We start from the raw sequence: 23,343 nt of genomic DNA on the forward strand, positions 1-23,343 counted from the left end.
TGATTTTACATGCTCTGATCTCCAGATAGTTTGGAGAGTTGCCATGGAAGATGAGTTGTATATCTGTAAAAACTTCAAAAGTCACAGTCATCTTTAAAATGACTTCAGATTAATTGCTGAATGTGTCTTAGCTCCAGTTTACTGATCTGTAAAATGGAACACAATTCCTTTGACATTAGATGATGAAACAGATGGAACGAGATAATGTAGAAAAAGCACCAGCCATGAACTAGGTGCTAAGGAAACGTTAATGTTGATTCTCAGTATCTCAGACGACCTTCTGATCCTCAGTTCACCCTGTAGAATGAATTAATGGCCACTGTTTTTCATCAACATAAGGCAAGCTGGAACGAGATGATGTCATGACTATGTGAGACACAGAGCATCTATGCCTTGCGCACAGCATGCGGGGGAACTGTAGATCCTGGCCTGGGACCAGCTATTCTTTGTGGGGCTGTGGCTGTGAGTAGAGTCCTAAAGGGGGCACTGTTTCCCATCTCCATGGAGAAGCTCTCTCTTGAGTCCGTGGAGTGGTCCATTTGCTGCCACCCTCTCACTCCTCACTGTCACTATCCCTTGGGGAAGGTGCTTCTCCCCATCAAAGGGTGGGTGTGGACTCTTAACCATGGTCATTCACTTCTGAGGTCACTCAACTCTCAGCATGTCCACAACTTCAGTGACAGGATGCACAGAGTCTAGATTTACTGTGTGAATCTATTGAGTCTAGACTTCTTCCAACAACACATGGAAGGTCCAGTGGGGGAAACACAAGCCAGCAAATCTCTACTGCAGTCCTTAAATCAGGGAGCCAAGGGACAAGAAGCCAGGGTCAAGTTCCAAAGCCTCAGGCTCCTTGGCCAGGTGGGCACCTGTCAGGATGTGTGCATTCCATTTCCCAGTCTGTTTAAAATCCTGAGCTGCATTTTCCCCAGATGTGAACGGGTCCTCGTTTCCGCCATTCCCCTGTGTAGGTGAGAGGGCTTGGGAGTTATTAAGAAAAGAAGCTCAGTTGTCCCCCTTGGCTTATCATTACTAACCAGGCAAAGGAAAGCTTCAGCCCACCGTTGATTTAGATTAGCCCCTTCGTTTCAATATTATTAATTACCCGAGTTAGCGTACAGCATGTCAACATCAAACCCCTAATTTTTTTTGAATTAACTGTTTCATTTGCAGCTGCATGGCTGTACTTGCTTGCTTTCATGCTTGTAGGACCAAAACAGAAATACCTTGAAGATACATTTTTAACTATCATAAAACAAAGTCACTAGATTGTGGACCGACACGTCACTCCTTTCATGGGAGGCTACCAGGTTAATCTTCTGAGGTGATATTTCCATAGTAACTTAACACTTGCCAAAGTTCTCCGCTGCGTTCTGTGCAAAGTAAGCAGAAGGGTTAATTTAGTTCTCTAATCTTGTGTTATAAGCCTAATTATTTTACATGTCTTCATTTCATTAATGAATTGCTGCTTCTTACATGCAGCTCCTTCCCCATTGCTTTTGTTTAAACCTCCTGGTGGGAAGGGATAGATTAATTTTGTTGTGCCTTAATGAAACTGTATGCTACATTAGATTTCACCATTTGGCATGCACTGCCAGCATCACCATTATGCATAATGAATTATTTTTTGTGAGTCCCAAACTACTGTAGACCTTCAGTGTTCTCCTTCAGATATCGTGACTATGCAACGGGCAGGCACGGGACGGCAAGCTCAGTCATTGCCCTTCATGTCTAAGGAGACCGCCTGGTGGTTTTTTACTTTCTGTCACCTGCGTGGAAGGGTCTAGATTTCCCCTTGCCATGGGGAGCTCAGATACCCAGTTGATTTCCAGTGAGCATCTCAAATGAAACTAGCATGTTGATTCTGAGGTTTTGTGGGGCAGAGCACTGTGCTAGGCACCTTGAGGCAGGGCAAAAGTTTGTTTGGTCTTTGTCTTCACAAACAACGAGGATTCATTGTTGCTCCTGTGTCTGCAGGACATCTGGCATCTGCCTGGTCTTGACTGAGCTTGACTAGTAGCTCTGCTTCAGGCTGCAGTGTCTGGGGCAGCTCTGTCCCTCACGTCTCCATTTTTCCTTCTGGGATCAGCGGACTAGCCAACGTCTGCTCTTCTCATGCTAATGGCAGAAGCTCAAGCAGACAGGTGGAAATGAGCAAGGCCTCTTAAGGCTTAGGTTCACCACGGACGCACAGTGACTTTTACCCATTTATTGTTGGCCAAAGCGAGTCACAAGACTAACTCCAAGGTCAAGAGGCAGGGAAGTTTTCTCTTCTGTGAGTTGGCCACTACAAGACTGTACTTACAGGGACTGGCAAATAATTGGAGCCAACAAATCGTTCGTAAGTTTCTAAGAGTTGGCTGAATGCTTGGTGTGGCAACCCCAGTGTTTCAAAGCTGGAGCCGTTTAATCTCACAGTTAAGGCCAGCCCCAGCCAAGACTTGAGATCCTTCAATTCCCTGCCTCAGGACAAGGCTAATTCCAGAGTCTGGGCATCTTCTTTTATCTTCCAAAGATTTCTTGACTTCACCTGCTTCTCTCACTCATCATCTCTCAGTTGGCAATAGTGTCCTCACCAGCTCCCTTCTCCGAGTGCCCTTCAGTCTCATCCACCAGAGGTGTTTCCCATCACTGCTGGGACAACGTCCAAACTTGCTGGCATGGCATATAATGATCTGACTGCTTCCTCTCCAGCCTTATCTCTCTTCCCTGATATTATGGTGGATTATCCCCCAGGCCTTTGCATAGACAGTCCCCCTAGTGGAGGCCCCTCTATCACTATTACTCATCCTTTAAGATTCAGCTTATATGTCATTATGATTTTGCCCATGTTGCATAGCATATGTTCTGTGATAAAACATTTCACTTTTTAAAAGGCTTATCTTCAATATGATTGATAATATTCCAGGAATAATGGACTTGACTTTTTTTCTGATACATAGTAAATGCATAGTTACTAAAATTAAAAGTGTCCATCCACATACCCCCAAAGATCACCTTGTATTCCCTATAACTTCTCCCACATTTTCAAAACAGTGAGGAAGGCCATCTGGATGCTTAAAATCGTAGAGTTGGAGAGGGCTTTGAGAAGCCAATCATTCTGTCTTTGGCAAGTTCATAGCTTTAACGGCATAATATTTAAGTTGTTAACATTTATTGTGTGTCTCCTACATGCTGAACACTGTTCTACGTGACTTACATGTATTCACTCATTTAATCCTTTTAATAACCCTATGAGATGCCAATGAAATCATCTCTATCTTACAGAAAAGAAAATGGAGGCTCAGAGTGGTTAAGTAACTTGCCCAAGATCACACAGCTAATGAGAGTGGACCCCTCTATTCAAACTCAACCATATGGCTAGAATCCATGCTCTTACCCTATCCATACAATATCACCTCTAGTCAAGTTTAATGCCTCCAATATCCTATAAGTGTGACTATCCTCAGCACCTAGACTTTGCTGCAGTGCCGCCTGTTCCCCCTGTGGGAGGGAGGGATGCTTGGCCAGAGGCTGGCAGGAGACCTTGAAAAGGGGACCTCTTGGAAATGGACAACTCAGTACTCTGTGACTCTCTGGTCTTGGTTTAAGAAGTTCCTTGTGTCAGGAGCCAAGTTGGTATCATTTTGACAGGATCGTCAGCTGCTGGCCTTTTCTGCTGTCCTGTGCATTTTTTGGTCTCCAGAGATAGCCTGAACTTTCCAGCTCTAAGCAAGAAAGCTCTGGAACCAAACCATCCAATTGCTGCTTGACACTCGTAAGTACAACCCCTGTTGGACATAGCAGAGGCCTCTGTTTTTCTACAGAAGAACCTCAAGGCCAGGTGCTAGGGCTTCTGCTTCACAGTATCTATGCTTTGCTTGACCTATCTTTAAAAAAAAATCCTCTCCCGAGTCATTTTTGCACCTGACTGTTTGGAATTTTGTGGAAGCTCTGCGTGTCAATTAAACAGCTCATTCCTGTCACATGCCTGTCACATTCACTGGGAGCCCGCATGTCACAGCTTTTGAAATGACGCAACCCAGATGCTATCGATCAGCCCAGTGTCTCTTGAAGAAACCCATGCTCAGCTGCATCCCTGTGGGTGATAAACAGGATGGATGCCCCTATCCCCTGATAAAGTATTTATGTCTACAAATGTATAACTCAAAAGGAATTACCACCAGTATTCTTTTAATTGGAATTATGTTTCTTCTTCCTAAGCAGATACGTGCAAGCTCCTTTTCTGCAGAAGCCATCCATAGAAAAGGAATGTGTGTGAGAGACAGGCTGTTTAATCTTTCCCTGTAATCAGCTCCCCGGAGCCTGAGTGCTGAGTCTGTAGAAGTAGCAAGCCCCGGCTGCTCTCCTGCTCTCTCCTGCTCGAGGCTGGCGTGGCCTGCCCCACCCCTTCTTCCCGACTTTGGCAATGGGACTCCTTGGAAGGCTAGCATTTTCCACCCTGAACAAGATTCTCCATCAAAATCAGACACCCTAGAAAAATAGAGCTTAGGCGAAGCGGCTTTTCTGATCCCGTTATTGATAAGCTCTTAGAGCTCATCAATGAAAATTAGAACTTGTTAATCCTGTACATTTCCCCGCCCCCCACCCCTTGATTTTTAATTACAGAAGAAAGAAGTAATGGATAACTTCTGGGGCTGCAGAGACACCAAGGCTGTCAAGAGAAAATTAAATTTACAGTCAGAGAGTTTTGTTTTCTCAAGTGTCCTTGTAAAATGCAAAAAAGCCTCCTGGCATCACCAAGGCAATTCAGCTGGTTTCCTAAACTGGCAGAGTTTTCCTCGAAGAAGCCCTCCTTCGTTTGCCAAGGGAGTGTATTAATGACAAGGACTGGACCTAAAGGGAACTCATTCAGAAGAAAACTGCATTAAAAGAACATTAAGGGCGATGTTTTAAAGTCTGATTTAAACTCATGAAAGCAAGATTTATTGTTGAAGCCAAATCGTCGAGCTGACGCGCCCTGACTGGTAATGCGTTCTGATTGGAGCACAGGGGATTGAGTCTGTTCAGAAACATCACTCACCGGGGCCCGGGCGCTCCTGCTGGGGGAGAGGAAGACAGCCATGGGAGAAATGGGCTGGGCAGCCACATTTCTGAAGGCAGGTGGGCTAACATCCCACAGGGGCCAACCCACCAGGGACGCAGGAGGAGGAGGGCGCTGCCAGCTGAGGTCAGCCTTGACAGTAGCAGGCAGCTTGGCAGCCTCTGAGCGTCCCATGGCTGCTGGAGGGCCCCTCCCTGAGGAGGCTGGAAGCTCGGCAGGATGTCCCAGCCCCTCTCCTCTGAGCCCTTAACCCCTCCTGTGGATCCTCTCTGGCCACCCCTCCCGCAAGCAAATAGACCCAGAGCAGAATGGTCAGCCCTCTTACTCTAGCCTACTGCTCTGCTCCACTTGTCCACACTCTGCTTTGGAGTAATACGGTGCAGGTCTCTTACCTGTGCTGCAGACCTGGACTCCAGCCAAAAGGCCAGTTGCTGGCCTTCTTGCCAGTTCGGGTCTGATGTCTAGATTAGCAGTGTTAGTACCAGTGTTGGAAGTGCACAATAGAGTCCCCCAGAGAAAATCAAAGAAAACAGCCTCAAGCTTATGCCCTTTCCTCCCCCCGAGTGCAGGGGTGTTGCCAGAGAACTTGCCACCTCTCCCGACGCCAGCTTTTAGAGCTCAGCCTGCCATAGCATCACGTTCAATTCTGAGGAGCAGCTCCACTGCAGTGCAGCTTGGTGCTTTTTCAGCAAGGGCCTGGAACTGATTCCATTTCAAGCTTTTCCTGATGTCCCAGTGCCTGGACAGACATCCATTTCCTGGCGTCTGTGGCCCTCTAAATCTTGTGGAATCCTTACCATGTATGGATATAGGCTTGTCTTTTCAAGTGATTGGATTTGAACAGCCTAGGGACTCTAGGGATGTGGATACGAAGTCATCTGCCAAAATTAGAGGAGCTGAGAGCATCACACAGGGAGAGACACAAAAGCCTCTGGTGAAGGCAGAACTGGGGTCTGAGACCAGGAAAGCCCACTGGAGTCAGGGTGCAAATGGGGCTCAGTGACAGGGTGGAGGGATGGGTCGGGTGTCCAGGCGATTAGCAAGGGCTGTGTGATCCTTTCAACATGTGTCCATTTATCTATGTGTTGAGTGCTTCACAGTGTCAGTGAGGATGAAGCTATGTAAACACATAAGCATAGTAAATATGATAAATCATATAATAGAGGAAGGTCCAAATTATAGTCAGAAGCAACTGGGGTTACGGTTGGGGAGGCCTTCCCAGAGGTGGTGGCAACTGAGTTGGGTCTTGAAAGGGAAAGAGATGTTTGCTAAGAGGGCAAATAAGTAGGAAGTGGGCGTGGGATGAGGTGAAGCTCAGAACATGGCCTGGCTGGGGGCAAGTGGCCAGTTGCCTCTGGGGAGGAGGGAACTGTGAAAGAAGAGACTGGAAATGTCCTCAGAAGCATGATTGCAAAGGTTCTCTGTGTCATTCTAAGAAATATTAACTATCTCATGCAGCCAGTAGGAAGCAGTTGAGTGGTAGCCTCTGGATTTTTACTAGTTTGAGGTAGCTGAAAACCCACAACTGACCATATTGCTACCCTACTTATAATATTAAGAGGGAGAGACCAGAGGGGAGCCCACATCAGTTTGGAGGCTGTGATGAAAGCTGTGAACTTCCTCCCAGAAAGCTGCTTATATGTTCACAATTGTGCACATGATTTCATGGATCCCCTAAAACCCACCCATAAACCCCAGCTTATAAGCCCTCACTCTGAAGGTATTTGTGGGAAATAATTTGTTCTCTACGGAGTATTTCATAGTTCTTAGGAGATGGGTGCTGCAGTATTTAACAGTTATATGTCACAGTGCCTGCAACTTACTTTCAGATGGTTTGACAACAAATTTTCAAAAGCATGAGTGTGTTCTGTGCGGGGAGAGAATGAGAGAAAGATAGAGTCGGGGGAGAGGAAGCAATTGAGGCAAAAAGTTAACAATTGATGAATCTAGGGGAAGTGTGTATTGGTATTCATCACAATTTCTTTTAACTTTTCTGTACATTTGAAATTTTTAAAAATAAAAGCAGAGCAAAATAAAATCCTCGCTCAAGGCAGAAGCAGAAGGAATGAATCTAAAATGATGAATTTTATCCATTTATATTCCTTCACCATATACTGTCTGAATACCTACTATAGCTGCTCAGTAGTTAGTTGGAACAGTCAGTAGGACTTAGTGGCTGACGGGGGTGGGGGGCTGGGTGGGGGAGGTGGAGGAGGGGGCACCGTGAAGGAGCCCGAAGTGAGCAGCGGAAGTGATGGGTAGTTCAATTAACAAGGAGACAATAGGCAGAGAGCAGCAGGCCAGAGGAGGCGAGATGAGTTTGGTTCCGTGGGCAGCATTTTAAAAGGTGTGTTGATGAACTTGAATGAGTCTGGGGCAGAGCCACCAGAAGTAAGAGGAATTAAGACAGTGGTATATGAGAAACAGTATGGACCAAGGGCAGGGAGATATTTGGGAGGAAATGAGGGTGAGTGATAAGTCTGACAGTTGTCTGCAGATATGAAAATCCAGGAAAAGTTGTAGACTTGCTTTACATGATTTAAGAGGGCTACCCTTGGAAGGCGGGTGACAGTTAACGGAGATAGATTGGGCTCGGGGTGTACGGGGAGCTTGGTTCTTGCTGCACAGTTGGACAGCTCTGCACCAGGCTCTGTGTCAGGCACAAGTACTGGCTAGAGACAAGGATAATAAGCAAGGCGGAGCCTCTACTTGGGGTAGCACAGTCAATACCGGGCAAAAGAAAAGTTTCATTGCTTGACACAGGCCTTCACAGTCTTATAAAACTTATGATTGTCTATGCAATGTCTTTCCATTCCATCCAGGCACTTAGGAGGACTAAAATCACAACATACACAAAATGCACAAGGCTTATGGTGGAAAATAGAAATCACAGCTCTCCAAGGTAAGTAGCTATTTCCAAAATTTCATGGTCCCTCCCTAAAAAACTTGTCGTACCTCCATAACACACATGTACAGCTAAAAAGAGGACTGGCCTTCTGTAGTGACATTTGAACAGGAAAGAAAAATAGGCGTCTTCCAAGAGGGAAAAGGAGGAAGATGTTCCAGGTGAATGACGTAGCAGAATGGAAGCTAAACCATCCCAGTCATCCTCCCCAGTCCTCTTTCAGGGAAATGGATTTGAGAACTGAAGGAAAACCCGGAATATAGAACCCTAGTTTATTCTAGGGTCTTGTCTGCTGTGTCCTGTCCTACCCTATTCCAGGGCTATATATTTATCTCCCTGGATTTAGGGCTTCACTGCTGCTCAGGGGCTGTAAGAGAAAGCCCAGTGTTCCCTTCTGGAGGTGCCTGAACTCAAGTACCTGCAAGATTTGGCAGAAACCCTTAAGTCTTATTTTGCTTTCAGTCTCTTTCCTCTCTGTCCCCCAACTAAGCACGCACAAAGAACTGTGTAACTGTATCCTTCCCTGCCCCAGCACTGTTCTGGCTGCTTTCCTCACTTCCCAAAGGAAGATACGGAAATTGCCTTTAAAAATTCTCAGTAGACAGTCATCAGGTCATTACCATCCACCCTCTTCTCCATATCTCCAAGGCGAACATTTACGGAGCATTTTCTCTGTGCCAGGCATCTTGTGGGTTCTTCACATGCATCTCATCCTCATAGCAGCCCTATGAGGAAGATACAATTAGCCCCTTTCTACAGATTAAAAAACAGAAGGTTAGAGCGTTTAAGTAACATGTCCAAGGTCACTGGGCCAGGATGTGAGAGGGCACATGGTGGGATCCACATGGGGTTGACTTCAGAACCCAGAACCCAAGCTCTTCAAAATCCACAAGCCAGCTACACTGTCTCATTCTAGAGGGCTTGGTGGATTCTGAAGATGATAATAAACACATAGTGACACTGTGTTTCAGGCTTTGATCTAAGGACTTTACATATATCCATTCCATTAACTTCAAAACAACCCAGTAGTGTTGAGGTCAACACTATCGTTATTGGAGATAAACAAACTGAGGCACAGAGAAATTAAGCTGCCCAAGGCCAGAATTTTAACTCAGGTGGTCAGCGTTTACCTATGTTGCTGTGGCACCGTGCCTGAAAAGAGAAGCGTACAGAGTATGCATGTTTGACTTGCAAGGAAGGATCCTTTTAGGAATGACACACTCAGCCTGGACTCAGTGTGCCTCATCTGGCCACTGTCCCAACACCGCAGTCTCCAGCCAGAGACGACCTGGATGACAGTCACGTACACATCCCTTTGCAGTCATCCTTGTCCCTGGAATCCCACACGCTGCAGGAGAAGAATCATAAATGTTTCCTTGAGCTATAGGGAGGGCTTAATTTTCAAGTGTTAATAATGTGAAACTCAGGAGAAACATGCTCATACTGTGAAAATCCTGTAAGATACTAAGTTTTTTTTTTTAATTAGCATAGTTACTCTCCAAGTTAGTAAGGAAAAAAATCCTTGCTACTGGCATTTATTCATAGTTTGATTATCTCAGCGTCAAAACAAAGCATTTTGGTACCTTTTTTTCCTGCCATCAGTAAAAAAGAGAATCACTGATTTGTATAACAAGAAAGGGGAAAAAAGGAGAGAAGAAAGGAGGATAGGTAGGAGGGAGGGGATGGAGAAAGAAAGCCTTTTTTTTTGGATTCATCTATGACTGCATGGTGATGAGAATATCGTGTGATCACCTAAAATTGTGTGGTCTTACTGATTCCCATGTGTGAAGCAGTTATTTTTGCCTTCGTAGGAAATATTTTGATTTAAGATTTTCATTATATGTTACCTTACTTACATCTTAGAGTAGATTGTCGCAGGGTGACATTTGGAATTTATTTACGATCAGCTTGGCAAGGGCCCTGACCAGTAAGAGCAGGTGCTCTGTGGTCCAGGGTGTCCGTGACAACAAACTGGACCGCAGCCCTCAGATGTCATTGATCTGGAACTTTAAAATAAGACCAATGGGAAAATAATATAGCAATGTGTCACTCCTCTCAGATCATTTTCCCTAGGATTTAAATAATCTAAAACCTAGCTAAGAATTAGGGCAGCTCAGGAAGAAGACAGCTGAGCAGCTTGATGGATCTAGAAGAAGGTCTGCGTGTCACAGTTCACATGCTCTGTTCACAGAAGGGTTCTTACGAGGGATTCCGTGCCAGTGGTTTTGACTTTAAAACCATTTTAATGTTTGCCTTGTTTTCATCAATCAGTAGACTGGAAGCTGCAAAGGGAAACTACAGGGGAAAGGATTACTGCTGGAGATAGTATACACTGACGACAGGAGAAAGAGTCAAGGAGACAAAAGAGTAGGGGGCAGAAGCCCAAGAAACAGATATAGTAACTTTAAAGGCACAAGGGTATTGGGTTATTTAGTGCAGGGCAAATAGCTCTGTACAGCCCAATCAATACCCCCAGAGGGCAGAGAATCATCACAGTTATACATGTTGATGATTCTGGACCACCAGGAAAAGAAGAATTTGTGTTCTGGGTGAAAAAAAAAAAAAAGATGAATGCAATGAACAGAAAAACTTTATACACAAATATTAAGATTCTTAAAAAAATTAAGTAATCCTTAAAAGAATAGCTTGTTATGTAGAAATGTGTCTTAGGGTATGAAACAGTTAATGTTACTTTGTTTACTTTATACGTATGCTCTTATATATACAATGTATAAGAATAGACTTTTCCATAGAATAAAGGAAATGGCATTATCTTCGAGAACGTTGAGTACTGAGTGTTACAGTGAATTAATAATCATGAGGTAACAAGAGGGAAGAAATTGTATTTTCCATAATTCCATGGAGGCTGGAACAATCTTTTGGTTGGGTCGAGCTGTTTTCTACCCGAAAAGTGGTTGGAGAGGGTGGCTGAAAGACCGGGCTATACTTCCCGGAGCCGGGGCTTCACAGGTCTGTGAGCTCCACATTGCAAGCCTGCATTTTTGGAAGATAGTGGGGCAGGAGGGAGAGCCTGCAGAATGACGTAAAGCTGAGAGGTGCAAGATTCGATCTCATCTCAAATGTGTATCTCTAATCAATTTACCAGACTCTCAGTGTTTGTGAGAGAGGATGGGATTTTTTAATGTGTAAAAAACAGCTAAGGAGATGTTTTTAATATGTATTAGCAAGCTGCACATTAAGTTGACCTTGAACCCTTGGATTTAGAAGTAGTGGAAGAAATCAAGCGGAAGTAGGATCATGAACTTGTAGGAATTGTAAGGAGGACGGATGGGTTCAGAATTTAAGGATTTGGACCAACTTGCCTACATCTCTGAAAGTCAGGGAAGCCCACTGGGAATATGGGTCTCTGTCTCTCTCCCTCTCTCATGTATGTATGTTGCATGTGCCTCTGTATATATTTTAACGACTAATAGTTGTCAAATACCTACTGAGTGATAGGTGCTATGCCACATACTTTAACATTCATGATTTCACTTAATCCTCAAACCAACTTTTGTGAGATAGGAATATTATTACAGTGAAGAAACTGATGCTCAGAGAGGTTAATTCGTTTGCCCAAAGTCAGTCACACAGCCAAAGAATGGTTATTATAAAACACATTCTTCCTGCTAAGCCCCAAGCACATTTTAATACACCAGGAAAGCTGTTCTTCTTTATTTCCAAACCTACATTCCCTCAAATACTCAGGGTGTCTGTCTTCTGGTTGTCAAGTTACTAAACCTTGACAACAATGAAGGAGAATTTTAATGTTCCAAGATTTCAATAGATCTGGAGTTTATGTGGGAAACCGAAGATGCGGATTTAATGTGGGACAGGGAAGACAGCCATATCTTGTAGATGTAAGGCGTTTGCTCTGTATACATGTTAGGAGTCGTTTTCTTCTGCTACCACCACTGCCAGAGATAAAGCATGAATGATACCAAGTTCAGAGGACTGATATCCATCAGCAGCAGAATTTATTCCAGCCTCTTAGGAATAAATACACGGATGTGCTGATAATTATGCCTTGATACACGAAAGAGGATATAAAAACTCTTTCTCAATTTGTCTAGTGCACTGTGAATAATAATGCTGTCCATGTGTTTAGAAGGCAAAGTATTGAAAGCTCTATTGTTATTTTCACAAAAAACAACTTTGAGAGAAGCACGTTTTCAGTATTAACCAGGAATGTGGAGTTTATCTCACGGTGCTATGCTGCCTTTTCTTTTCTAACTGGCATGAATTCCTGGTATTTAAATGCATCAGAGACACTCTACCTTCACTTTGAAATGAGAGAGCCTTAACAGAATCTCAAGCAGAGCCCTTGTTTCCTGACTTCTGACCTAGCTCAGGTTTTTTTTTTTTTTTGGTTTTTTTTTTTCCTTTACATGACTCAGACAGGCTCTTGGAGGCCTAGAGATAAAAGGCCCTATTAGAAGTGCAAAATATGACTATTACTGCCTCCTTTAATAAGGCTTCTTGCCAGTTTTTCAAATGACTAGAATCTGTTTGCTAATTATTACTCCACAGTTTCTGCATTCATTTTCTTTCCCTGAAGGAGCCTGATTCCAATGAAGATGAGGAAAAGTGCTAAAAAGTGTGTTTACTGCCATCTATGGGATGTAGCAGGCCTATGACGGCCATGGATCCCCTTCCCATGGAACTCACAGTTAACTCGTTATAAAGCCATGGGGGGAAATGTTCAGGGACTGTAAGCACAGGTATTGCACTGAGCCCCTACTTGCAAATACCATTGGAAAATCATTTGTTTAAAGTTTCCCAGCAATATAAGCTCATATTGCTGCTTTAGAGAGTGAGACAGTATGTTTTCCTCTATTTGAGGCAATCTTATTTATGTGTATAGTAACATATGGGCACATGGGCTCCATTCATGACTAAGCGTTCTAACCTGTGATTACCCTCAAATGTTCTAGTAGAAGATGCTAGAACTAGGAATTCATTTTCTTGATGATTCTGAATATTCTGAAGAAAGCCAGGAACCAGGAAATGATAAAGACCCTTGAAAGGCCAAAATAGATGTAAAGCATATATGCTGTGGCCTATGAACTCAACTCAAAAATCAGGCTTCCTAGGTTATTATGAAAAATTCTATTGTTTCGGTATCAGAAACTTTTACTATCAGAGGCAGTAAATTACAAGATGGGGCAGGGGTTTTGAAAGACAGACATTTAAGGAAAGCAAAAGTGATGGCTCATATCCTTAAACCTAAGGAAGGAAGAGAAAACTATAAAAACAAAAACAAAACAAATAGAAGAGTTCAAGAGAGCAAAGCAGTTTGGAAAATCACAGTATACTGTCGCAATCAATGTTCATATTAATGATTCAGTTCTCAAATAGCAGTTAAATTTCCTGAGGTCTATTAAGTCATTAACATGACAGGCCGAAAGGACATGTCTACACAGTTCACAGAAAGAGAAATACAAATGGTCCTTAAAATATGAAAAGAGGGCTCCCCTGGTGGCGCAGTGGTTGGGAGTCCGCCTGCCGATGCAGGGGACGCGGGTTCGTGCCCCGGTCCGGGAAGATCCCACATGCCGCGGAGCGGCTGGGCCCGTGAGCCATGGCCGCTGAGCCTGTGCGTCCGGAGCCTGTGCTCCGCAACGGGAGAGGCCACAGCAGTGAGAGGCCCGCGTACCGCAAAAAAAAAAAAAAAAAAAAAAAAAAAATGAAAAGATTCTCAACCTCATTCAGAACAAGAAAGCTTCAAATTAAGAGTAAATGAATTAAAGACAAGCCACTGACAGAGAAAATATTTGCAAGACAAATATCAGGTAAGGAACTTGTATCCACAGTATACAAAAAACTCTTAAAACTTAACAAATAAGAAAAGGAATGACCTAATTAAAAGGTAGGCCTAAGATCTGAACAGACATTCAAGCCAAACCATATTAGAAGAGACAAAGAACCTTAGAAGAGCCACATTCTACAATATAAATATTTTTTAAAAAAGTAAATGAGTTTATATTCTTTATTCACTGATTGACAAAACTTCAAAAGAAAAGTTTGGTCACATACTGTTCTGATGAAGGTGTGGGGAAACAAATCCGCTCAGCCAGTGATGGCAAGAGGAAAAAAAATGATGCAGACTCTGAAGAGCGATGTAACAACAGTTAGCAAAATTGCAAATGCACATAACCTTCCTTAGACCCAGCGATTCTTCTCTGGGAATTTCACCTACAGTTATACTCAAACATGTACAAAATGGAGTAAATGTGGAGATTATAATTGCAGCATTTTTTATGATAGAGAAAGATTGGAACAACTAGATGCCTATCAGTAGGGATCTGCTTAAATAATGCCGCACCCTTACAATGGAACAGGGTGCTGCCATTGTACAGAATGAGGAACTCTATGTATTGATGAAGAGTGATGATCAAGATACAAGATTTTCAAAAGCAAGGTGCAGTACAGTGTCATAGCATCTCACCTTTTGTGAGAAAAGAAAGATGCTTGTATCCGTATAGAATATCTGTGGAAGGAGTTATGCCGTAACCTGGTAGCACCTGTCAGGGGTGGGGAAGTGGCAGGCTGGGGCACTGGGGTGGGAGGAAGACTTAATTATCACTCTTTACTCTTTTGTTTCTATTCTGAAAAAAAGTGATATAAAATAATTTAAAAATAAAGAAGGCAAACGGGTATATATTTGGGGATGCGTCCATTTACCCTTTTTTAAACGTTGATCTTTAAAATGTTGGTTAGCTCTAGTTATCTAGACAATTTAATTATGTGGAACACCTCATTTCCTGACGATGCTAGATGAATAAGGCAGTACTCTGGTTTGCTGACTTATGCACAATTACAAAGTTAACATTATCATCATAGCACAAAAGAGATTGGAATTTAGAACAAAGGCTGGGATACTTTTCAACAAGACATTAGGCAGGAGAATGGATGAAGTGGAGAGAGTCTGTAACTCTCACACTGATTGAGGGATGAAGGCCTAATGAACAAAATATATGAGCCTGTGTGAAGTGCAGTGCTTCTGTGTGTAATAGGCAAGGCTTCTGTTCCCAAAACAGCAAAGGCGGTTGCTGCCTTCGTAAGAAACGCTTTGTTAGTCACCGGCATTGACAGGGAGAATAGTGTTTGCTGCTCACTAGGTGCTTTGGAGGGACTGCAAAGAAGGCAACAGCATAATTTCTGGCCCCAGGAGAAGCCTGGCCTGTCCACCGGACATAGAGCAGGACTTGGAATGCAAGCGAAGAGTGCTTATCACATATGAACGCAGTGCCAAGCAGCCTCCCTGAAAGAATAGAGCAGAATTTGACCATCAGGCTGATAGAGATTGCAGAAATATCCTTCACCGTGTTTAAAATCTGGATGTTTCATATGGAAATTCAGATTTTTTTTTTTTTAGCTCTTTTAAAAAATGGATAATCTAATGATACAGGGCCTGATTTTCTTGCATGTTAAATAACATCCACTGGAGCTGAGCAGGGACTGTCCCCTTTATATGGGACATAAGATTTAGGTGGGACAGTTAACCATGGTCCCTCCCCAGTGCTCCCTGTTACTCATCACCTGGCCTGTCCCTTTCAGTTACTTGCCTGCTCTCTGGAGGCATTTCAATTTACAAGTCCTGGACCAGAATCAGGAAGAGTTAGTTTGGAAAAGTGTCTCGGAAGTAGGAGATTCTTAAACAGATTTCGAAAGGCAAGATAGAGTGGCCTGGCAGATTGGACGTGCAAGGCATTTTAGAGGGAAGCTTCCTAGAAGACCAGAGTGTTTCCTCCTGACCAAAAATTGAGCCAATCACAAGGTGTGTGTGCTTTGGAGAAATCCAGATGATGTTGGCTGAGCAAGGTCTTACCTCCTGCTCTATGCCAGGCATTTTGTAGGAGCATTTCAGTGGACAAGACAGTTTCCTGCCTCAAGGAGCATATAGCCTACTCATGGAGGTGGCCAGTCCACAAGAAAACAAACTGCCACCTGCAGATTTACCTACTGTAACGATTGTTACAGTGCCATGAAAGAATGGACAGAGCATTGTTGTCATAGAGAATTATAGTGAAGGTGGCAGGGAGGGCACATGGAAGCTGAGAATGGAGTGATAAAGTGAGGAATGCGATCAAGAAGACGTAAGGTGGAGGGAACAGCATGTGCAAAGGCCCTGCAGTGGGAGAACCTGGACTATTCCTGAGACTGAAAGAACCAGCATATCCAGAGCACGGTGAGGAAAGAGGAAACGGCCATCTGAGTAAAAGGGTAGAGCTAGAGTCCACCCTGAGAGGAAGCTGTGAGGGGTTTGAAGGATAGGAATGACTTGATTCTATTTACATCTTGAAGGAACTTGAGAGATCAGCCTGGGAAGGGAAAGGCAAAGCAGGGCAACATGGAAAGAAGACTGGGAGGCTGTGCACTGCGATTAGCAGAGGCCCTGGTGTTGGCTCGTCTACCCTGTCAGCTGCCCACAGCCAGCATCAGAGCACTGCCAGCAGCTCCTCCTTGTTGGACAGAGGTTCACACCACTTCCTCCTGGGTATTTCTTTCATCTCTACCCTTGGTGGTCATGTTTTAAAGCTTTCCCGTAGAACAGAATATGAAGGGAGTGGGGACTTCCCTTCTCTCTTCCTCCCTCCCCTTGCAAACTGCCCCGTCCCCCAACACGCACACACATACCTGCAAGTGTGCGCACACAGGGTAATCTCAGGGTGCCTCATGCTTAAGGATGGCAGCACAGGGGGAAAGAAGCAGGTGGAAGAGCTTTGCCTTGCTGGAGCGAAGTGCGCCAAACTGAGCTTAGCAGGAATGGACGGCGGTTAGGTAAAACAGGGCTAATTGGTACTGGGCTTTGAAGTCCGAGGCTGGAGGAGTTTTCATATGATTTGAGAAGCAGCTGGGAGTCTTTACAGGTGTGTGAAGAGGGGAGCAATGTGATCCAAGTGACTCTGGAGGAATGTGATTCTCGATGATACGTGTCCAGTAGACGAGAGGGGACCCACACAGGCTGGAGGAAGGGGAGCTAACTGGGAGGCAGGAGTCCAGGTATGCAGCCATTATGGCTTGGACCAAAGATGTGGGGAGGAGAAGGCAGACAGAAGAAGAAATGGCAGGATTTAAGGTTGGGCTGAGGGTGCCTCTCGGTGTGTGCTGGGGTGGGAGACATGGGTACAAAGATGAGGTGAATAAGAAACTGGGAACTTACTTGACAATGACATGGGAACTGGGAATGGATTTGATAGGACAGCCAAGAGAAATGTTGAACAGCTCACTCGGATGTCACTCCTGTTGGAAGTTATCCCTTCCTCCCTCCCTCCACCTTGGATGGTTAATTTCAGGTGTGTGTCCACTCCTCTCCTTGTACCATGATGCTATGTTGTTAATAGATCTTTGTCTGTCTACACCTGCTGCTCATCCACGAGCCTGGAAAACGGAGGCCCTGGTTTACTCCCTTTCTATTCCCAGTGCATAGCTAGCATGGGGCCTGCCCCATAGTAAGTGCACTCAACATGTTTTGGTGAGTGAGTAAATGAAGGAATGGAAACTTTTCAGAGGCGTGAAATCGACCCCAGCCACTGTACAACACTGTGAAACTTACACATTTTGTGGCAGCGGCAGCATCCCTTGAACAGTGGTGGAAATCAGGGTATAGCTGGGAGCCTCACAAAGCCCCAGCCATGACAGCAACTGACAGGTGGCGCTGGAAGTAGGGCTTGGATCGGCAGACAGAAGACTGGAGGAGTTAAGATACTGCTGGGGGAATCTGAGATCAAATTGCAGGGTTGTTTCAACACCTTAGGGTTACAAATGGGCTTTCCTCCTTAAAATCCCATCTGTAAATATGTAGCCTTAAACTGTCTAAATAGCTCTCTTAATGTTCTTAAATCCCAGGGTTGGTAGCGGCCATTGGAAAGGCTTTGTACGTTCTCATCCTGTTGCTTTCACTGAAATCACATTTGTGTCACAATGAAATCTGAAACCTGAAAAATACATAAAAATGAACTTTTCCCTACCACATGTTATGCCACCAACCAACATCCACCAAATTTATTAAACTTTCTAGGTAACTACCTTTTATTCAGCTTTTACTCTGTGCCAAGCATTGATTTTATACACATTATAGCATTTAAAGTTTACAACAAGTGCACAAGACAGGCACTGTTGCTCCCATCTGGTAGGTGAGCAATCTGAGGCCCAGAGAATTTAAGTTACTTGCCCGCTGCATGTGCACTATTTTGAGCTCATCATTTGGCCGTGCAGTCTTCCAGCTGACAACAAGGAGGACAAGCCTGGGAAAGACAGAGAGAGGTGGGGCTTCAAGGAGAGCTGTCCATGAATAAGCACTAATGGAAGCCGTTTGAGCAGCCCATTCCCCCTGGAGAATACACAAAGAGGGAGACAAACAGAGTGCTCAAGACTGCTTTCTACAGTAGGTCCTTGGGAGACTCTTAGGGTAGTAGAAGAGGAGACAGCCATAGGGTCAAAGGACCTTTCCAAGAAACAACTGGGAGTCCACTCAAGTCCCTCTATAGCCTTAACACACTGTTAGCAGGACCTCCACCTTCTGCCTCTATTTCTTCTTGCCTATTCCTTCCCTAACCACCCATTCCCAATAGATAAACAGATTGGTTGACAACAGTGTTTTCAATTTGGATGTTCATTTGGTTGGAGCTTGGAGAAGGCTGAGTAAGTATCAGTCTATCTAGAGTCTGCAGTCTAGATGAGAGCATAACAGCTACTTCAGAAAAGCATAAGATACAGAAGGAGTATAATAGTGATGGTGGTAAAGGGGCATTTAATTTGCCTTCCAAGAAGCCAAGGAAACCCAAACAATGGCACAAAAAGAGTAAGATTGCCCTTTCTCTGGCCATTACTATGGCCAGGGGTAGTTCTGTGCATGCCCAAGGGTCTTAGAAAATTGCCATTGCCCAAGGCCGCTCAGGGCAACAGTAGCAAAGCAATGAGGGCAAAAAAGGTGAAGCTGGATTTCAACATGTTACTTTCCAAATGGCTGCAGAAATTCAGTTGACGGTTTTAAACTGAACTTTTCCCAAACTCAAAAGAGATGCAGGCTGTATATTTGGTGAGAGTTATTGTGCTGATAATATTAGATAATAAAAGATTTTGGGAGACAATTTAGTTCAAACTCCTAATTTTAAAGGGCAGAAAACTGATGCTCAGAAAGGAGAAGCCACTTGCTCACGGTTCCACAACCAGACAATTGACATACTGGGGCTAGAAACCAAGTTTCCTGTATGTTCTGCTGGAATTTTCCCCCTAGGGGACACAGGAGAGTTAAGCACCCAAATAAAAACATTGTCTCAGCATGACCTTCAGTGCACTGATTTTTTTGGTTCCTTGTATTTCATTCAAGTCCAGGCAGCTCAGAGCACCGTGGGAACATTCTGGAAGCCTGTTCCTAGTTGGAAACCCTTGGTCAGTTAGGGCTAAGATCAGGACCATCTACTTGCTCCAGACTTCGCAGGAGTGCTGAGGGAATTGGGTCTTTTATTTGTGTTAGTTTGGATGGTTAATGATGTAAATATGTGTCTAGTTAGTGCACTTAGCATTTAAATCAGATCTAATGGTAATACTAGTTTGCCTTCCATACTGCCCACTGAAGAGCAGATCATTGCCAGTAACTTTTGCGTGAGAAGTGAGAAGAATTGCAAATTGTTCTTGCAAGCATGGCATCCTCTTTATTTGGAATGCTCTACATTTTCTTCACTTGGACTGGGAACAGTATAGAAATGGACATGCCCTTGGCACTCATCTCCTGTGTTTTTCATCCTGGTGTATGGATTGAGTATACCTGATGGGGTAAAAATCACTTGATCTGCTCCATGCTCCCAGGTTTCACTTTCCCTGCCTGATTCTGGGAGCTACCAAGCCAACCCTTCATTAGGGGACTGGGCCCAAGCAACCAGGGGTTGCATGATACACAGAGCCCTGTCAGTTACCCTGATCAGTGACCAACACTGTTTCCAAAACTTTGTCCAAAGCAGAATCTCCCACCCCGACTACTCTCCAGCTAACTAGACAACTGCTTCATTTTGCTAATGGTGACCTGGGTTTGGGTTTCTCATTAGTTTTATTTCCTGAGGGCCAACAGCCATAGATTCTGTGGGAATCAAACAAGAAAAGAGGATAAGTCATATTGGAATTTTCCCAGCCTCTATTTTCCTTCCAAGTGCAGACTCCCTGGCTGGGGTCTGCCTGGACAACTTGCAGGAATTTGGACCTGAGTGAAAGAGAAAACACTGTGCTAGAGGGACTGCACAAGTACTCTAGGAACCACAAAGCACTGGGTGGAAGGGGCGTATTAAAGCTTCATGTTCCTTCAGGCAACTCTGGAACTCTTCTTCTCCGGCCCTCCTCTCATATCCTCTCCCTTTCCCCTCTGGCAAGGACTTTCTGGCATGGAATGTTCTCTGTTATCCTAGAAACAGGTCAGAGCTTCTTTTCATCCTGGATAAAAATTTGTGTGGTTTAAAAAATAATCCAAAAAATAAACCAAAAAGAAGTTTATTTAAAAAATAAACCGAAAAAAGTACATTGGAACAGACTTTCTGGAGGGCACTCTGGCAATATGTATCAAAACCCAGAAGGTAATTATATTTTGGGGAGTTTGTCTCAAAGGAACAATCAGACTTATACCCAGTGCTCTAAGTACAACATGTTCATCAGAGTGTTGTTTATGTGAAAGCACTGGGATTCCAGAGTTTCTACAGAGTGGGGTCAGGCAACATCTCTCCCACTACATGTGAGTTTGCATCCACTGGTTTAAGAGGCTGAGCACAAGGCTATGTGAGGAGCTGAAAAGCTTCTTGAGGATAAAATAATTGAAACACTGCCATTTTTTTGAGGTTGAGATATATCAGGTATGTCTGGTGAATGTGGCCCCAGTGGAAACTAGATTGGGGGGGATCCTAAGATGAATTTTATCATAGAGGAAAAAGCAAGCCAGGTTAGCCACAGGGCCTAGTCTTGGAAGGAAACAGTGGTGGTAAACACAGCATGTTGACTGATGCCAGTACTCGAACCATTCCCTCTGCTAGTGACTGACCATTCTGGTTTGCAGGGGACTGAGGAGTTTCCTGGGACATGGGACTTGCACTGCTAAAATCAGGAATGTCCCTGCAAACTGGAATGGTTGGTCACCCTCCCTCTACTAGGGAGGACAGGTGGGCACTCAGAGACAAAAGCTACGCAAGAACCACAGAGTGTGTCACTCACACTGGACAATTGGGCTTTGAGCAGCCTTGCTATGGGACCCTAGCTGAGCCTAGCGAATATATCCGTTCCTTCTCACTTTCAGGGGTGGTAGAACAATAAAGTCAATTTTGAAGTACATTGATGGTATTTTGGTTGTGTCAACGTTTGAAATAACAGATTCTCAGAACATGGTGATGAGTTGGTACAACAACAGAAGCGAAGTTCCAGCCCAGAGCGTATCCCTGTGGAACTGTCAGGCATAGAATGAGTCTGCCGGCCATGGAGGCAAGGAGTAGCCAGGAATGACCCACTGACACAGGTAAGCGCTCCTGTAGACTCTGAGAAGTACAATATTTAAGGAGCAAGACTTTGAAAACCATAGAGTTGGGGCCCTAGGGTTACATTCATTTGGGAAGTTAATGTTACTGAGACTACATTTGTACTCACTGGCTAGTAAAGCCGGAGATATTCAGATCACATTTATGAGTAAAAAATTAAAACAAACTGTCTGCTAATAGAAAATTGATTAAATAAATTATGATATTTATAGTCATTTGGAATGGAGATATAAATATATTTATAGACATGCAAAGAGAATCATAGTATTATTGAGTAGAATAAAATCAGCATGTAAAATATAGCCTATGTTATTACAGGATGTCTACATTTTTAATTTAGATGCACATATATGAACAACCAAAAGAGTCCAGAAGATTAAAAATGAAACAGACTCTGGATAGTAGGATTTGGGGTAAGTTACATTTTTATTTCCTTCGGTATTTCTCAATTCTATAATTTTTCTAAAAGAGCATGCATAATTCACGCTACATTCACATATACACACACACAGACATACACGTACTTAAACCACCTGCACATGTCAGACAGTTGCAGCGTCCTAAAACCTTTTCAGAAAAAGGCATCATATCTACAATTTTAAGATATGTTCAGATTGAGCACTGACACCTTGGCTATTATATTCATAAAGAGCAAATCACCTTTAGGCCTGAACTCAGAAGTCTATGCATTTTGAGGCACTGTGGGGAAAAAAGCACGCATCCGAGTTCTCATGACCATCTAGGTTCAGATATTGGGAAACAAGTTAGAACTCCTCTTTCATTTTGTTGGCAAAGGATCCTTCCACACCTGAAATGGCGTGAGTCACAGGCCTGGTGAGCTGGATGAGAAAGCAGCGCACGATGGAGGCCTAACCAGACTGGGGGTTGGCGAGGGGCTCCGGGCACATTTTCCTGAGAAGAGCACAGGCTGGGGGAGGGGTCTCTGCCTGGACAAGAGCCCTCCGTCTGTCATCTCAGAGCCTGGCATGAAGCAGGCCCTCAATATGTGCTTGTTGCATTCATTAGACAATACCAACCACCACCAGACGCCGGGGTGCTTTATTGTGCTTTCTAGCTCAGCATTTTGTGAGACGCTATATACATACATATATGTCACCTATTTTTACCACACTTGAATAGTACACATTACCCCCATTTTAAAGAAAGAAAAACTGGGGCTCCGTGTGGCTTAACAACTCCACCACCACTCTGTATCCCTGATGCTGTTATGCAGTGGGATTTGTTATCCTAGATTTGCCATCCTTTTGTGTTCCCAGCCCAGAGAAGTAACCAAAGGGGGATAGCCAAATAGCCGCTCTGGGAAAGGGCGCCATGCTGGCATTATGTGCCAGAATACTGCGCAATGCTTGCTACTGGCGCAGACAGTGCAAATTAGAGGACACAAAAGCTCCTCCTCGTGTCCTCTGTAACATGCCTTTACTGTTGATGAGCAGAATGCAGAGAGCTTAGAATTGCATACTTAACAGGAGCTCATCCAAACCTCTTTGGTCTGGATAATGGCTGGAAATCAAGCTCTTGCTGAGAGTTTGTAGTTCAATCAAGTCAGAAAATTACACGCATCTCCATTTTTTAAATACATATTTTTTTCAATATGATTGAAGGGCTCCTTCAGTCTTGAGTTTTTACCAGCTAGCCCATGTTTCTCATTCCTCACCTAGTATCCAGAAATGCACAGAAATCTGTTCCAGAAGATTTCATTGTATTGAAGCTGCCAAGAAAGGGACACTTGCTTAAAATACTTGATCCATCAGAGAGTTTTAAAAGAGTTAGGCTGACTTCACTCCACAGAAATACAGAGAATTTTTAATGAAATTTGCACCCACTGAATTCTTTAAAATATGATACTGTTTGTAAAAGCT

The 23,343-nt window shown here is 43.9% G+C and overlaps 1 long non-coding RNA gene across 1 annotated transcript in view; it reads left to right on the plus strand.

Moving 5' to 3' along the window:
• Nucleotides 1-23,343, plus strand: part of LOC307185015 — a 38,114-nt gene that overhangs the window by 5,713 nt on the left and 9,058 nt on the right. The window contains exons 2-4 of the long non-coding RNA XR_013827842.1: nucleotides 7,867-7,946; nucleotides 21,303-21,444; nucleotides 21,804-21,876. This is a non-coding gene — a long non-coding RNA (uncharacterized lncRNA). The remainder of the gene's footprint in view (nucleotides 1-7,866; nucleotides 7,947-21,302; nucleotides 21,445-21,803; nucleotides 21,877-23,343) is intronic.

The sequence above is a fragment of the Stenella coeruleoalba genome, assembly GCF_951394435.1.
Source record: "Stenella coeruleoalba genome assembly, chromosome: 3".
Lineage (NCBI taxonomy): Eukaryota > Metazoa > Chordata > Mammalia > Artiodactyla > Delphinidae > Stenella > Stenella coeruleoalba.